This window comes from Gossypium hirsutum, chromosome A12 (genome assembly GCF_007990345.1).
Source record: "Gossypium hirsutum isolate 1008001.06 chromosome A12, Gossypium_hirsutum_v2.1, whole genome shotgun sequence".
NCBI lineage: Eukaryota > Viridiplantae > Streptophyta > Magnoliopsida > Malvales > Malvaceae > Gossypium > Gossypium hirsutum.
In genome coordinates, this window is record NC_053435.1 from 5869573 (window position 1) to 5888075 (window position 18503).

Here is an 18503-nt window from a genome sequence, read left to right on the forward strand (position 1 = left end):
ATAACTTGATTTGTAATGACTCAAATGTTGAACTTGGTATCCTGGGAAAAGATCCACCCAATCAAACGTAGCCACTCCACGATCCAGCCGCTCTCTATTATTTGTAGAAGCGAACCTTCCTCTTTCCCAAATGAACCACCGGCCTATAAATCCTAAATCATTGAGGCTGTAGTCCTTTAACACCATACGAAGTTCCATCATCTGACGTGCTGATCTAAGACAACCTCCTTTTTTCTCAAAAGAGTTTGCAATTTCCTTGAAGTCCCTGAGTACAACCCAAGGGATAGAATGGTCAGAGCTTAGCTTCCTTAGAAGATTCCAAAAATCTCGTCTATATCTTTCATCCGGATTTCGAACCGCCATACGCCACCTCCTTCATTGTCATGAACCTCAACGTCAATATCAATCCCATTTTCAAAATCGCATTTCAACCTGATCAATTCCATTTTTTTAGCTTAATTTTGTCTCCATACGAAAAAAAATTTGGGGATTAATGGCTCTCAACTTATTCCTGAGCCTTTTTATAGTTCGTGGTCTCCCCAAACCATGAACATTCCAGCTAAGTATTTTCATTGTGCTCGGCTACTCTGACCACTAGAGCTAGCTGATAAATCCAAAGAGTCATTTCCAGCAATAGAACCCTGTCGAAACCATTTTTAAATTTAGTTTCAGAAAATGGGATAGACTTTAAGAAAAACGAAAACGGGAGTCGTCACCAATCTTTTTAGGTGTGATTGGATCACATTATAAAATATTTTGTTTTAAAACATTAATTTTGGTTTATGAAAGTAGAGAAAACGGGTTTTGGAGTTGGTTACGTACGAGAAAGGGTTAGCACTCTCGTAGCGCTCAAAAATTGGTACCTAATTGTTTATCAAGTGTCTTTAATGTCGAAAATTTGGAAGTTTTAATATGCAAACCTCTTTTAATTAGAATGTCTCAATTTTAAAAATTAAGGCTCACTTATTTCAAACGAGTTAAGTTAGGACGCAACATTTTAAAACCTTAGAAATTAAGCTAGTCTTTCGAAAATTTTTATCTTGAAATAACAAAACGCATTATCCAGTAAGTTAGGACACAATGTTTTGAAATCTCGAAATAATTGTTTAAGTTTTGAAAACTCAAAATCACTTAGAAGGGTGCTTGACTATTCGAATTCAACGAGAAAAGTCGCAACCCAATGAGTTAGGGCACTACTTTTCTCGAAGTTTTCAAACATCAAGTCTTGCTTTTTATTTTTTTAAAAAAAAAATCTTAGAATATTATTTTAAATGACATTTTAGGATGACATATTAATGCATCATGAAGAATAGATGTACAAAATATTCTAACATTACCGTACAAACATAAATAATATCATTAAGGCAAAATTAAATAACATTAACATACGTTTAATAAAAAAAATTATACTAGAGTAAATATAAGATAATAAACAAATAAAAACATGAGTAAACTAAAAGAAAAATGTAATACATGCAAAAATTATACAACGATATATATCATAAAATAGCATATAAAAGAAATAATTAAACATAGCATATAAAAAAATGAAACTATGCACAAATAAAATAAATGACATACACTAAAAAAAATGAATAAATAGAACATTTACAAATTATAAAAATATAATGCAATAGTTCAAAATACATGAAATGATAATATAATATATATACATGCATAGAAAATATATATTTGAAAATAATCTAAATAAAAAGGTTAAATATTATAATATATAAAATAAATAATCAAATGTATAAAAGATAGGAATAAATATGCATATTTGAAAAAATGAAGAAATTAAAGTAAAAAAAAGGTTGAAAAACTAAGATAGACGAAGAATAAAATAAAAACAAACCACAAAGAGTAAGAACGCAAGAGAGAAAGAAATTTGAGTGAATGCTCTCAAGAATTCTTATTGCTTCCCAAAACTCAAGTGTGTTTACAATGAAGAGAGAAGTCTTTATTTATAGTTAAACTTCCTCAAATCCAACGGTACAGGTCAATTATATCAACGGTTAAGATTAAAAGGTATCTACAAATTAAATCTCTAAGATTACAAAATCATATCTTCTAAGATTGCATATCATATCTAAGATTGTAATCATATTTAAGATTGCATATCATTGAAGATTATATTTCCATATGAGTCAAGCTTGTAGATGGACCATAAATCTTTTCAAGTAATGGGCCATTTCGGTCGGGCCGAATTATATTTGTAATTCTAGATTGAACTTGGACTTCGTTTTTTTTTAGGTTTATTATTTATGGACTTATTTCTGGGCTCGGGAAAAATTGAGTGTCTACAAACCCAAAATAACAAGTGGGCCTATCACTACTCGCTGTCTCTTCTTTCCTTCCAACATTGCAATAGGGTCATTTTCCTCCTCTGAGATCAAATCCATAGGCTCATACTCCAACTCATCATTATGGATACCACCTTTGCTCCAATTACGCCCTTGACTTTGCACAATAGGGGATTGTTGTTGATTAGATCCCAATTGATTTAAATTGATATTTGACATTTGATTCCCCATATTTCCACCTAATTTCCGCCCTGTATCATTCCCCTCATTTAATAAGAAATTTTGATTGAAACTTTGCAACTTTGCAAATACCAAGTTTCGACGCTTTGGTACAGCTCGCAATGTTAAGTCCTAGCCAAAAATTATTTTTGAAAATTTAATTTTTAATCGATGTGGACAGTAACTTTCTCCATGACCCAATCTTCTACAAATAAAACAAAATAGACTAAGCTTTTCATACTTAAATTTGGCATAAACAGTCATAGTTTTCCCAATCTGGAGCTTCTTCTTACGTTTCAATGGGGCAGATACATCCAAGAAAACACGAATATGCATGTATTGTTTGAGACCCAAAGACAGTATTGAAGTGTCGTATTGAAGGAATTTACCACAAAAATTACCAAACTGTTTAGCCATCGTTTTGGTCATGATCCCTGATGGTAATTCATGAACTTGTATCCAAAACTCGGTAAAGTTTAGCGCTAATGTTGCTGGATTTTCTCCCATTGGAAGTCTTTGAAGTATAAGTAGATGGTTATTAAAGAACCACCGTGTTCCAGCAAGTACTCTATGGATGTTAACCTCGTGAAAAAATTGAAAGAGATACTTTTTGTCTCCGAGATCTGTAATGCAAATCCCCCCAATAGGGTGCCAGAGATCAGCCATAGTGTTCCGCAGTGAAGAGAAATGTACAACACTGTCTGTTAGGCAGCGTCCCACTAAACAGAATTGAAAAGATTTTTCCACCACCACACCTTCCTCGTGAAAAGCTTCTTCCTCTTCATCTAAAAGACTCAGATTTGTCAACTCCTCTTCCATGAAGGATTCAGCAGACCCCACCAGATAGCAAATGAAAAAGAAGATGACGAATTTAGAAAGTTTAAAGAAAACTATAAAAGAAAACAGGAGTGAAGAAAATCGTGCCAAACGGCAGACAGAGAATCGTGCCAAAAGGCAGACTTGTAAAATTTATTTCTTATATTAGTAAAATATTTAAAACCCAACTTTCATAAGTGGAAGCGAGAGCTACAAAGCGTTGGATTTGTGCGCCCAACTATATTTGTTTTTTCATTTTGATATTTTTTTTGCTTAATTTCATATTAAAGTACACTTTTTTATGTTGTAAGGAATATTAAAAAATTTATTTGACAACTTTGATCAATAAAACAATATTACGTAACGTATTTTGATTAATGAAAAAACATCACGAGACATTCTCTTATAGAATATACAAGTTTTTTTATTATTAAACCTTAAATTTTATAAAAAAAATGGAAATAAATATATATAAAAGATTCTAAAAATATAAGCTAAAAAGTACATAAATTATAAAAATTATACAAATGGATGTATTTTTTTAAATTTACATGGAATTAAAATAATTTTTAAATAAAATTAAATCAAATAAAAAACTAAATATTTTTGTAAATTCCTTTTTTTTACTTAAAAATATATATATTAAATTAAATTAATAAAAATAAAATAATTCCATTCTTTTCCCATGTTCTCTCTCTCTCCTCCTCTGTCTTCTTCCCCACTCTTTCTTCTTCTTCTTCATCTTTTTACCCAATAAAAAAAAATCATTGATATTTTCCATTACCACAGTCATATCCATATCAAAACTATTATCACAATACACCAAAAAATAAAAAAGTAAATACATCAAAGGGCACAAATCCAAGTTTTAGCCAATGCAACTCAAATTGTTTTAGGTATTGTTCAAGTCATCTAAACAGGGAAAGAGAAGTTTATGAAGAATACCCAATTTTGGAGTTGAAGTTTTGAAAATGACTTGTAGATCTAGAAAAACATGTTCTTTAATTTTTTGGAAAAATGAACACTGAACAAAAAAAAGAGAACGGAAAAAAAAATAAAAAAGAATGATGAAATTTGCACTCAAATGGCCATCGGTGAGTGGTGGTTGGCGGTGGAGCATGGCAATCAATGGTGGCTACGAACATTAAGATTTGAAATTTTTTTTGCTAAATTTGAAACTATAAAGAACATATGAATTTATGTCAAAGATTCAAGTTTAACGTTACAGTAAGGCAAAAAACTTACTAAAAATTGTCTGCTCTCTGTAGCACATTTTTTTTGCTTTCATAACACGATTTTGTCTTTGTGTTTTTGTGATTTTTAAATCATAGTGCTTGCTTTTATCACTTTTGCCTTGGATTTTCTCTCGTTTGGAAGTTTTTTTAGTGTGTTTGTTATTCTTTGACTATGGAGAAAGAGATGGCGGGGCTGAATGTAGAAGCTGGGGAAGATGAGGCATTACTATTGCCAATAGATCTGGGGATACAAAAATCGGTGTTTGACCACTGCTTAGTTGGTTATTTTTTAACAGCCAGTGTTGTTTATTTTCCAACAATAAGAAATAGCGTGGAAAATTTGTGGCACACTTTTAAGGGGAGTTTAGATATCAGACCTAGGAGGTAGGCATTTTTTGTTCAAATTCTTTCATGAAATGGATATCAATCGGGTGATCAAAGGAGCTCCCTAGACTTTTAACAATCATTTATTGATCATCCATCGTTTAGAAAAGAATAAAGATTCAGTGCAAGTCCCATTGGTGTTTTTGGCTTTCTAGGTTCAAGTTCATGATTTACTGCCAGGTTTTTTTCGGAAACAATGGCAAAGCAATTGGGAAATTTTATCGGGTGTTTTATAGACTATAACACGAATCAGGTGAATTAGGGGGTCAAAAGCTTTCTAAGGATCAGATTCAATCTGGATGTGAGAAAACCTTTGAAGAGAAGAAAAAAGATAATGATTTCTTTTTTCAAATTTGCCCATATTAATTTTAGATATAAGAAGCTTACTTTGTTTTGCTTTTTATGTGGCTACTTAAGCCATAATGACAAATTTTGTCCAGTTAGATTGAACAAAAGAAGAGATAATTTGGAGTTGGGATAGAATTTTAACCTTAAAGCTCAATCAATTAGGGCCATAACCATGAACAATGTCTAGCTTCATGAGGAAGGGGATGATGAAAATAAGAAAATAAATCATTTCATGCATGGTTTAGGGAGGAATTCAAGGAAATAAATTAGGATAGGATTTATGGACAAATATTCACCCAATCTTGGGATTTAATTTGGAAGGATTCTCAAATCAATAAACGTTAAATATGGTGGAGCATTCTAAAGAATTGAGCTGGGTGGAAATGGAGCAAGACTTGGAGGATAATTTGATTGAGAGTGATGATGGAAAGAAGAAGCCCAAAATGGTTTTTTTGGACTTTAATGTTTCTGACTATCATGATTCGTTAGGGGTTATGGAAGACTAGTCAAATGCTTATTCTTATCTTGTATTGACGGCTACCAAGAGGCAAGTCGACCGGGCACTATAAAAATATTACGTTGGAATATCTGCGAATTGAGGAGTACGCAGGCTAAACGAAGGCTTCGATAGATGTTAAAGACCTATAATCTTCTTAATGGAGACTAAATTAGATGGTGTACAAATGGAAAAAGCCCAAATGAGATGTGGTTTTGCAAATAGGATTGATGTTTTAGTGAATGATACGAAAGGTAGTCTTAACTTAACATGGAATGGGAATGATCTTGTACAATTGAGAAGTTTTTCAAAAAAAAAAAAACCACACTGATGTGAATATTCAGATGGATGAATGTGGAAGTAAATGGAGGCTAATGGGTTTTATAAATTTCCAGATGTTCATCATAGGGAGGAGGGTTGGGATTTATTGCGTCTTTAGGAAGATCAAGAATTTCCTTGGATTGTCTATGGGATTTCAATGAAATTTTATACTCTTTTGAAAAGAGAGGAAGAAGGTCGTGGTATGAATAATAGATGGAAAATTTTTAAAGGATGTTAGACGACTATCAATTGATGGATGCGGGTTTTTTGGGATCACATTTCACTTGGGAAAGAGGAAATTTACCGAAAATGAATATCCGTGAAAAGTTAGATAAATAGTGGAAAATACTGATTGGATGTACCTGTTCTATGAATATTCTATTAGAAATTTACCGCATTCTTTTTTTGATCATTGTCCTTTTCTAATACAGTTGGATCTAGAAAATAGGAGAAGGGAAAAAAAGAAATTTTGGTTTGAAGTTTGGTGGGTATTGGAGGAAACATATGAAGAGGAAATTCGTCAGATTAGGGAAGACGTTTTGAATTCAATGCTGGACAAATTAGAAGCCTTTAAGTCCAATTTATTGATATGAGAAAAGGGAATAAAAGAAAAATAGACTAAAGTGCCTAGGTGATTGAATAAGAGATTTGAAAATTCTATCCGAGTTAAAAAAAAAAAGGAATAATTAAATCTTGGCAGAAATAATCAACACAAAGATACACCTCAATCTAGAGATGGAGAAGGATGAAATGTACAGGGAACAAAGGGCTTAAACAAATTGACTACGTTTAGGAGATAAAAATACAAAAAAAATTCACAATTTTGTATCCTGACGTAAACGTTTGAACTGGATACGAGGATTGCAAAATGTGGATAGGAATGTAGCCACGAGTGAAGATGAAGTGGAAGAAATTGCTAAGAATTATTTTATTAGTCTATTTGCGTCAAAAGGAATAGGGAATTTGGAGCATGTATTGTCGAGAGTGGATAGATGTACAACAAATAATATGAACCAATTACTGTTAACAAATTGTATAGCTGAAAAGGTGTTTGTTGCGGTGAGTAAGATGGTGTAACACCTCAAAACTTGGCCTAGAAGTTTAGACCGAATCCTGGAAGTTACATTGGCCACCAAAAGTGGCAGAAACAAAAACTTTAATTCAAACCAAGAAAAACTTTTTTGTTCATTATGTTTGAAACAATATTAAGCCGGCGGCAAACATTCGAAAAAAAAATCCATGATTTCTAAATTTCAGTCCAAATAACACCTTACGAAAGTCCAACATAAAAACTTGTACCACAGTTTATATAATCATTTTACAAATCGACTTAAAATTATCTGAATAAAACTTATGAGATTCTACTTAAACCAAATCAAACCGCATCTTTCTGAGACCTTCGATATGCCAAGTTCAGCTCCAAAACACAGAAAGTACCTGAAAGGAAAGACGCTACAGAGATAAGCTATGCGAGCTTAGTGTGTGTTCGAAACATAAACAAATTGCAAAAGACGGGGTGACAATAAATACTTCAGACAAGCATATGTATAAAAATATCACTTACGAAAGCCTCAGTTGGTATGTCAAATACAATATCAAACCACAGAAATGAATTTCCAATTATATGCAATAATCAGATCCTATTGCATGGCATTAACTATATTGTCAATAACCAGAAGTTTACACAAACAGACAAAATATTTTGACAAATAGACGTGTATTTAGATGCGAACGGATGCACAAGTCAAAATCCCATCCCACCAACCAAACACCACTTCGTCCATCCAAGCACAACGCATAGAACCGTAATAGGTTCATCCACCCTACACACCACAACGTGGAACTATGCCACCTGAGTAACTGTATACAGCTAAGCTGATATACATATAGGATAGTGCGGTAGACCACTATTCAAAAGTATCGCAGTTAAAACTGCTAAGTCTGTCTTCCTTCTCTTCATAATCAGATCCTAAAGTTTTCATGCATACAACTATGCACACATTACACAGACAACATACAGAAACGGACATTAACATTTCTAGTTTGAACAGATTCAGATTTGATTATACTTGTATTCCAATATTTAGTTACGACAACAATAATAAAATCATACTTATTCATCACATAAAGGAGCAATAAAATTAAAGCCCATAAACGCATATATATACATGAACCAAACTAACTTGAGTCCCAAACACACTTACCGAGGCTTGAATGAGGGTCGGATTACATAAAAACATAAAACAGACAGTTTATGACGCAAAACAAAAATTCTACAAAATAGGGCCACATGGCCGTGTGCCTTGGCTGTATGGAAGTGCCTAGGCATTATGGAGGTCTACACGCTTATGTGAAGGCCACACATGTCCGTGTGGAGGAGACACACGCCTGTTTTGGTACACATGCTCGTGTGGCCAGGCCATCTGGTACAATTTTTTTCCAAAAACCCTAATTCCCAATTTCGCTTGGCTGTGTGAGCCACCCATGTAGGGCACACGCCCGTGTGGGGTACACGCATGTGTGGCCACCCGTGTGGACACGAAACCACACCAAAATAGCCTAAAAGTCATGCTTTTGACGCCAAAATAATTCTCATCCTTTGGAAATCTAGAAATGTACTGAAATATATAGAATTTCATGCAATTCGGAAACAATATGATACTTCAATTAACCAATTTCATAAACACACAAGACATTATAAAATTTCACTGCAATTCGATACAAAAGTTAAACCGTTTCAGAACACACACCTTAGAATCGATATCAAGCAGCAAAGATCAATCGATTCTCCCTCACCAACAGTTCGGAAACCACAATTTTACACATAAACTTAAACTATAAGAACTCCCATTAACAAATAATAGAAACATGAGCAATTCTATCATAAACCCTCATAAGCAAAACTTACTCGCTTCACCTCCGATAAAACAAAACAGACAAGGATGATCAGTCTTGACAGACAACAATAACGTGTGTAAAATGAAAGAAATAAGAAATCAAAAGAACTAAAATTTGGGGAAAAATCGACAAATATTAGAGGGAACAAAAAGGAAAAATATGAAAAAGGAAATAGGAAAAGAACGTCAAACTAACAAAAAACTCCTCTTTCAAATTTTAAAAGTAATTTTTTAAAAATTAAAAGGCAAAACCAAAATAAATTAATTCCTCAAAACACACATGAGAACTCGAACCCAGAACCCAGAGGTGAACTAACACACACCCAACCACCAGACTAGCAGACCCATTCTGACATTAAAACGTGAAAACCCACTCAAGTGCTTGACCTATTCAATGACCCTAATCAAAACCTCAAAACTTCTAACCCTAAATTTCGGGGTATTATAAATAGGGCCTACAAAAACTGTAACACCCTTAATGGTAGTACTCTAGAATGACATATTTTTATGTGCTAATTGCATGTTTATTTTGTGTATGACCCTACTAATTTCAGCTATTTATGGTCTTTTATCTTTCAGGGACTAAAATGGAGGCAAAAAGTGCAAATTTGAAGATAAAATGGGCCAACATGCGACATAGGAAAAAAGGTGGTGCCAAAAATACAAGAATGAAAGACATAAGGGCAAAAGTGTAAAAAAAAAAGATTTTATAGCACAAGACTCTATTTAATGTTTAATTATATTAGGATAATTATTAATGATTATTATTTAGATTTAATTTTAGGATTTATTTTCATTTATCTTTAATTATCTTAAATTATCTTTATTTATATGTATTTATCTTTTAGAATTTAAGTAGGATTAGACTAGATTTCCTAGTACCATAAATAGGGGATGGAGTGACTCAAATTTTACATCATCTTTCCTGTAAACACTCTCTCCCCATAAAGTTTAGCTCTTTTGTTCTTTTCATATTTTCTTTCAATAAAAATTTCATTCTCATTATATTTATTTGTTTTTCCCCAAAAGTCATGAGCCGCTAAATTTATCTAGCCGAAGGTTGTCAAAATTCCCCAAAAAGGGTTTATAAGGCTTAGAATTTGTACTTAGCCTTCTCGATGAATATTCATTACTTCTCCGCATTACGGGGCTGACGCTTCCGTCCATGTCCCTTAAAAGGTGTTCTTCTCAAAGTGTGTAAAGGTGGCTGCTTTGTATGTTTTATAAAGGTTGCACAGTCGGTTCGTTAGCTTACTGTGTCAGAAGTTGGCGAGCCCAAGAGACAAAATGGCGTGGATTCGCCATTGAGAAGTGATGATCTAGCATAAGATGATCCTACAGAAGCGATTGCTGGCTAGAGTTAGGTTCTCTTAAATTGTAAGTCTAAATTCTTGGAGTTGGAGGTCGTAGGCATCCTCTTCCACTATAACTGGCTTATTCTGTTTGAGAAGGATTACCTAAAAGCCAAGTACTGAACCCAAGGCGGATCGAGGCAACCGGAGGCTGGAATCTCTTCATAAGAATACCTTTTCCTCAACTTTTTTTTATTTCTATTGTTTTTAATTTTCGAAATTCCAATCAAAACTTTTAATTCTATTTTATTTTATTTTTTCCAGATCAAAACTTTTAATTTTTTTCCAGGTACATAGGTTTTCTTGGGCATGATTCTGACCAGGATTTCGAGGAACACGCAACTGTACAAATCCGGTCCTTGAGGATTTGACCCTACTTCCCTTATACTATTATTTTTATTATATTTTTTAGGAATAGGATATTTTTGGTGCTCTCAACGACCGCATCAAATTTTGGCACCGTTGCCTGAGATCGGTAATGTACTAATCTTGTTCTTTGTTTCTTATGACCAGATCTGCTCCAGGTACTCTTGCGTTTGATTCAAAGATAGAGAAGATTGCGAGAGCCAATCGCAAGGAAACAAAGTTACATAAAAAGTAGTCAGGAGTGGTTAGGACTCAGAATAACCCACCACCAAAAATCAGAATCGACGACGAAGTAGAGTCTAGGGTTAAGAAAAACCCTACTCAAACATTTGAAGGTGAAAAAGTAGAAGTTGATTCCCTAGAAGAAGTGCTTAACGCTAGGGTTAACAAAAACCCAAATCTAGCATATCAACAAATGGCTCAAACAATTCGTTAACGAAAACCCAAATCTAGCATATCAACAAATGGCTCAAACAATTCGGCAACTGGTCGAAGCTCCAGCGGAACAACAGCCATTATGCATCGCGTATCCTACAATGGATACTAATTTTGTACTAAAGTCGCGTTTAATCCAACCTCTGTCTGCCAAATTTTCATGTGTTGTAAAATGAAAATCCCTACAAACATCTAAAAGAGTTTCATATGGTTTGTCTTAGTATGAAACCTCAGGGGATAACTGAGGATCAAATTAAGTTGCGTTCTTTCCCTTTTTCCCTAGCAGATTCAGCTAGGGAATGGCTGTTTTATTTACCTCCTCGTTCTATTACAAGTTGGGCTGATCTTTCTCATTTATTTCTCAACAGGTTTTTTCCAGCGTCATGAGTAGCTAAGTTAAGAAGGAGGATAGTTGGAATAAGGCAAAAAGAAGCAGAGTCTCTTTAAGACTATTGGGAACGATTTAAGAAGTTGTGTGCGAGCTTTTCGCAACACGGTATAACAGAACAATCTCTTCTCCAATATTTTTATGAAGGCTTGAAACTCATAGAGATGAACATAGTAGATGCCGCTAGTGGAGGAGTATTGGTCAACATGACTCCCTAAAAACAAGAGAATTGATCTCTACGATGTCCGCAAATAATCGGCAGTTCTGAGCCAATCCTAAACCCACCAGAAGGGTTCACCAGCTAAGTAATTCAATCTTAGAAGATAAAGTTGATAGACTTACTAATATTGTGAATTCTTTTGTTGCAGAAAAAATAAAACAAGCCCGAGTATGCAGAATATGTGCTACACTTGAACATACAACTGATGCATATTCCAGTTTGTATGATGATACTATGCCTCATTTAGATGCTCTGGGAAATTTCCCTAGACCACCACAAAGGCAATAAGACTCTTATGCTAATACCTACAACCCAGGATGGAGGGACCACCCTAACTTGAGTTATGGGGCTAATCCACGAAATAACCAGCAATACCAAAATTGGGTTCCATAATAGCCACAGATTCAGGTAACTCTCTGGAAACTTTGGTCAATAAATTAACAGCTAATATGCTTGATTTTCAACAAAAAACTGAGGATTTATAAGAGAACTGACCACATCAATTGAGAAAATGAGTTATTAAGGGAAGCTGCAATCACAAACAGAACCGAACCCGAGACAAAATGCGAATGCAGTGATGCTGCGAAGTGGAAAGGTACTGGAACCAATTTTTGGCAGGAATCTTGGCCAAGAAGTTGCCCAGAAAAATCCCGAAAATGATGAATAGGCCGGAGCGAAACCCCCATTACCAAAAATTCAACCTCCATTTCTAGGATGATTAAATCAATGTCGAAAGGGCAAAAAAGATAAAAAGATCATCGAAACATTCAGAAATGTTGAGATCAATATGCTGCTGTTGGATAAGCCCTTTAACATGCACACATAAAATCTACTTGGAGGAAAACACTAAACCAAGATGAAAGGGGAAAAAACAGTTGAACCCGAATATGATGGAGGTAGTAAAAAAGGAGATAATTAGGCTGCTGGATGCTGACATAATCTACCCCATTTCTGACAGCAGATGGGTAAGTCCGGTACAAGTGGTGCCCAAGAAAACGGGCGTGACAGTAAAGAAAAATGCTGAAGGTGACTTGGTACCAACTCGAGTGCAAAATAGGTGGCATGTCTGCATTGATTACAGGAAGTTGAACTCTTACACTAGAAAAGATCATTTCCCCATTCCTTTTATAAAACAAATACTTGAGAGATTAGCTAGTAAAACTCACTTTTGTTGTCTTAATGGATACTCAGGTTTCTGCCAAATCCCAGTTGCACCAGAAGACCACGAAAAGACCACTTTTACGTGCCTATTCGGTACATTTGCGTACAAAAGGATGCCATTTGGACTTTGCAACGCACCGACCACCTTTCAGAGATGCATGATGAGTATATTTCCTGAATATGTGGAAAAAATTATCGAAGTTTTTGTGGATGATTTTACTGTGTATAGGAATTGTTTTGACGAATGCCTTAAAAACCTCACGATAATTTTAAGTAGGTACATAGAATTTAATCTTGTCTAGAATTATGAAAAGTGTCATTTTATGGTAGACAAATGTTTGATTCTAGGTCATATAGTTTTAGCTAAGGGAATTGAGGTCGATAAGGCCAAAACTGACATTATAAATTCTTTGACATATCCCTCTATTATGAGAGAGATACGTTCTTTCCTTGGCCATGTAGGATTTTACAGAAGATTTATAAAGAACTTCTCCAAAGTAGCTGAACCACTATGCTAGTTATTGTAGAAAGATAAGAAATTTGAATTCGACCAGAAATGCAAAGAGGCTTTTGATACACTCAAGCAGAAGTTGGTGTCCGCTCTTATAGTACAAGCACAAGATTGGAACTACCCCTTTGAAATTATGTGTAATGCAAGCGAACACAGTGTGAGGGCCGTGTTAGGGAAAAAGATAGACAAAGAACCTCATGTCATTTTTTATGCCTCGAAAACCCTAGATGCTGTTGGAAACACAAAAATTTATTTACTTTTTCATACCCAATTCTACTTAAATTCATGCAAATTCGATTAAATTCTTGTCAAAAAATAATTAAATATTATAAAATAATTAAATTATGTTAAAAATATGAAAATTATGAATTTTAATTAATTTTATAGTTAATTTTGATTAAATTTGGTTATTTTTGACAGAATTACACAATTGGAGAAAAAGGGCCCTGTGAACACTGCGAGAAGAACAAAACCGAGAGCAATTTGTAGTATCGAGGCCAATTAATTTCCAGCCCAAGACGGTCCAAAAATGTGTATTAATTAATAATTAAATTAATTGTAATTTATTTCCTATTTAATTTAGGTTGAATGAATTAATTTTAATTAATTATGAAGAAAGGGCCTAGTGAACCGCACTTGTTGAACTGAATGAAGTGAGCCGAACCAGCCACTAATTGGGCTGACCAGAACCGTCCATTGGCTGATCCAAATCAGAAATTTAGATGATAAAATATGCTTGCAAAAAGGCCCTTGAAAAACCTCAAAATTACGTTCAAACCCCACCTTTATTAGGCTTTGTAGATTTGCCCCAGCCTATTTTTAGCAAGGTTGAAAGCTTCAACCTTGCCATGTGTGTGGCCGGCCATGGGAGGGCTCTCTTGGCTGCTGAATTTGCTATTTTTAGCAGCCCTCTTCAGCTATAAAAGCCACCCTATGCTGCCCATTTCAAAGCATCCCTCATTCTACAACATTCTCTCATCCTCTCTTCACTTTTCTCAAGTTTCCTCTCTATTTTTCCATCCCATTTTCCCTTCCTCTTGTGCCGATTTCCTCTCTTGAGAAAGAGGTGTTCTTTAGCCATCTTGGGCAGCAATCAATGATTCATAGAAGCCTTACTCAGCGAAGACAACGGAGACTAAGAACGGAGCAACAGTCGAGCCGCAGAGAAACACTGGATTTGCTTTCTGTTCCCTTTCTTTTTAATTTCTATTGTTTTTATGATGAACATATCTATGAAAAATATTGTTGTTGAAATGGTTATTTTAATCAATTTAGCTTGAATTTAATTCGTGTTGGGTTGATAATGTTTTGCCTACTTGAATTATTAAATTAGTGTTTATGCTGTTATAGGCCTCAGTGAAATGCTTGATTAAGTAAAATCATGCTTAGGTTATCTGGCATTATAATTGTTTAGATAACTAAAGAATTAGTTGTTTAAACGGATTGAAATTACAATTAATGGACTCAGTACTTAATCAGTGCATGTTTAATTCTTCTAAGGTAACTGAAAATTAAATCAGCATTGTATTTGGCGATACATATGCCTTGCATAACTTGCAAGATTGTTGTGATTAAATTGTTTCAAGGTATGGCTACTTTGTTACTTCACATGATCTTTTACATGTTTATTAAGTTGAATTAATCGGTTGAATCGACATAGGAATATGCGAGAGATAATTTAATTCAATCTGTTTACTTTATTAAATCTGTTTAGTCGGTTGAATTGGCACAGGGATATGTTCAAGAGATAAATGGAATTCTTTTAATCAGTAAATATGTTCATAAGTTAGCAAATTACTGGGTTGCCGTGAATTTATTCATAACAGCATAAGCACGAATTTAATATTTCTAAGTTAAACAGGTATAATTAATCCAATACAATTATATCATCTTGATTAAATCTTAATTGAAATCGTGCACTAGAACTCTTTTATTTTATTTAAATTGTTTGCTTTGTTTTAAAATCTTAGTTTATAAATCACTCTTTTCAAACCAAAATCATTTTTACCTCACCAAAGTGTTTTAATTAATTTCATAAATATTGCTTTTTACAGTCCCTATGGGTACGATAACTCGACATTTACTTGTCACTTTATTACTTATTACGATTGTGTACACTTGCACCTTTCCACCATTCCAACTTTTTGGCGCTGTTGCCAGGGACTGTTTTTAAAAAAAAACATTATTTGTGAATTTATTTTTACATTTTGGTTCTTTTATTTTCTTGTTCAATTTTACTTACTTAATTAATTCGACTTACTCCCAGTGGACCCTGAAATAGAATGAACCTTTCGCCAACGAAGAAGACAAGTGAACCTGAGAAGGACCGAAGAGATGAATTTCGAGAATATCAATCAAGGAAACGGAGCAAACCTTGCTCAAAATCCTATCCTTATTGCCGATGATAGGGATAGAGCTTTACGACAATATGTCGTGCCAGTTTTTAATGACCTTAATCCAAGTATTAGAAGACCTGAGATCGAGGCACAACAATTCGAGCTGAAGCCAATTATGTTCCAGATGCTTCAGACAGTGGGCCAGTTCAGTGGAATGCCTACTGAAGATCCTCATCTTTATTTAAGACCGTTTATGGAGGTGAGCGACTCTTTCAAGCTTGCCGGAGTACCTGAAGATGTATTACGATTAAAACTGTTCCCGTACTCGCTGAGGGACAGAGTTCGAGCATGGTGAAACTCACTACCACCGAACTTGATTTCTACATGGCAAGAGTTAGCAGAGAGATTTCTTGTGAAGTATTTCCCTCCTAGCAAGATTGTTAAGCTGAGAAATGAGATTACTGCTTTCCAAAAAATAGATGATGAGTCCTTGTATGAGGCATGGGAAAGATTCAAAGATTTATTACGAAAGTGCCCTCATCACAGAATTCCGCATTGCATCCAACTTGAGACATTTTACAATGGTCTCAACGCTCACACAAGGATGGTAGTAGATGCTTCTGCTAACGATGCTATCTTATCTAAGTCATACAATGAGGCTTATGAAATCATCGAGAGAATCGTCAGTAACAATTATCAATGGCCAACCAATCAAGCAATGTTAGGAAGACGAGTTGCTGGAATCCATGAAGTGGATACTCTCACTTCACTTGCATCCCAGGTATCTTCAATATCTTCAATGTTAAATAATCTTACCACTAATGGGTCTAACAGTTTTACAGCTCAACCACCTAACCAATATGAGAATACAGCCTGTGTCTATTGTGGGGAAGGACATGTGTTTGAAGAATGTCTATCAAACCCAGAATCCATGTACTACATAGGTAATCAAAACCAGAACCGAGGAAGGCAAGGGCTACAATCCAACTTTTACAACCCATCGTGGCGAAATCACCCCAATCTTTCCTGGAGTAACCAAGGGGCTGGAGGCAGTAACAACTATACCCAACCTAGACCAACCCAGCTGCCTAATATTTTACAGCAAGTTCAGAAACTAGCTCAGGCTGAATCGTCCAATAGCTTAGAGAATTTATTGAAAGCATACATGGCGAAGAATGACGCCACTCTAAGGAATTTGGAGAATCAAGTGGGCCAGCTTGCTACTGAACTTAGGAACCGTCCACAAGGTATTTTACCTAGTGATACGGAAAATTCGAGAAATCCAGGGAAGTAGCATTGTAAAGCACTAACATTGAGGAGTGAAAAAACGATAGAGCCCAACATCATTGAAGCTGAAAAGGAGCATGCTGAAGCTCAAGATTCGGAAGAAGTTCAACCAAGTGTTGAAGTTCCTGTTCCACTAGAACCAGAACCTGCAATACCTGAAAAGATAACTTCAGAACCAGTCAATTCTGATCAGCCAACCATTCCATTAGTAGCAAAATTGCCGCCAAAGACAAATCAACCAGTACCAACTCCAGTATATAAACCTCCACCACCTTACTCTCAAAGACTCCAGAAGCAAAAATAGGAGGTCCAATTCAAGAAGTTCCTTGACGTACTCAAGCAACTTCATATCAACATCCCGTTGATTGAAGCACTTGAACAAATGCCAAATTACGAAAAATTCATGAAAGATATCCTGTCCAATAAGCGAAGACTTAGAGAATTTGAGACGGCAGCTTTGACGAAGGAATGCAGTGCATATCTTCAAGACAAATTACCCCCTAAGCTGAACGATCCTGGGTGTTTTACCATTCCATGCAACATTGGAGCATTTTATTGTGGTAAGGCACTATGTGACTTAGGCGCAAGTATCAACTTGATGCATGTATCGATATTTAAGAAGTAGGGGATAGGTGAAGTTCGACCTACTATGGTTACACTTCAGCTAGCAGGTCGATCCTTAGCACATCCAGAAGGAAAAATCGAGAATATATTCGTACGTGTAGATAAGTTTATCTTTCTTGCTGATTTTGTAATTTTAGACTTTGAAGCAGACAAATAAGTACCAATTATCCTGGGGAGACCATTCTTAGCAACCGGAAGGACACTTATTGATGTGCAAAAGGGCGAACTTACTATGCGCGTTCAGGACGATCAAGTAACATTTAACGTTTTCAAGTCAATGCAATTTCCTGACGGAATAGATGATTGTTCTGCAGTATCCAACTCAGAGGATTTAATAGTGGAGAAGGAACTCAACTCTATTGAGGATCCTCTGGAAAGAATTTTGACATCAGACCCTCCAAGTAATGAAAAGGTGGATGGAAACTTAGCTTTACTAGAAGCTAATCAAAAAGGATTTAATCCACAATCCCGTTTCGAATCTTTAGATTTAGAGGAAAGAGATTACACACAGCCGAAAGCGTCAATTGAGGGGCCACCTAAACTAGAACTCAATGTATTACCTTCTCATTTAAAATATGTTTATTTAGGTGACGCTTCTACTCTACCTGTGATTGTTTCAGCATAGTTAACTATTGAGCAATAAGAGAAACTTATCTTAGTTCTGAAACAATTTAAGATGGCTATCGGATGGACAATAGTTGATATTCGCGGTATTAGTCCATTTGTATGCATGCACAAGGTCATCCTGGAAGATGGTGAAAAAGGGATGATTGATGGACAACGAAGGCTAAACCCCATCATGAA

The 18503-nt window shown here is 35.0% G+C and overlaps 1 non-coding gene across 1 annotated transcript; it reads right to left on the reverse strand.

Annotated features, from left to right (window-relative positions):
* Nucleotides 1–16230: 16230 nt before the first annotated feature.
* LOC121211681 (small nucleolar RNA R71) lies at nt 16231–16337 on the reverse strand. Its single transcript, XR_005906900.1, has one exon. It is a non-coding gene; the product is annotated as a small nucleolar RNA R71 (small nucleolar RNA).
* Nucleotides 16338–18503: the final 2166 nt, after the last annotated feature.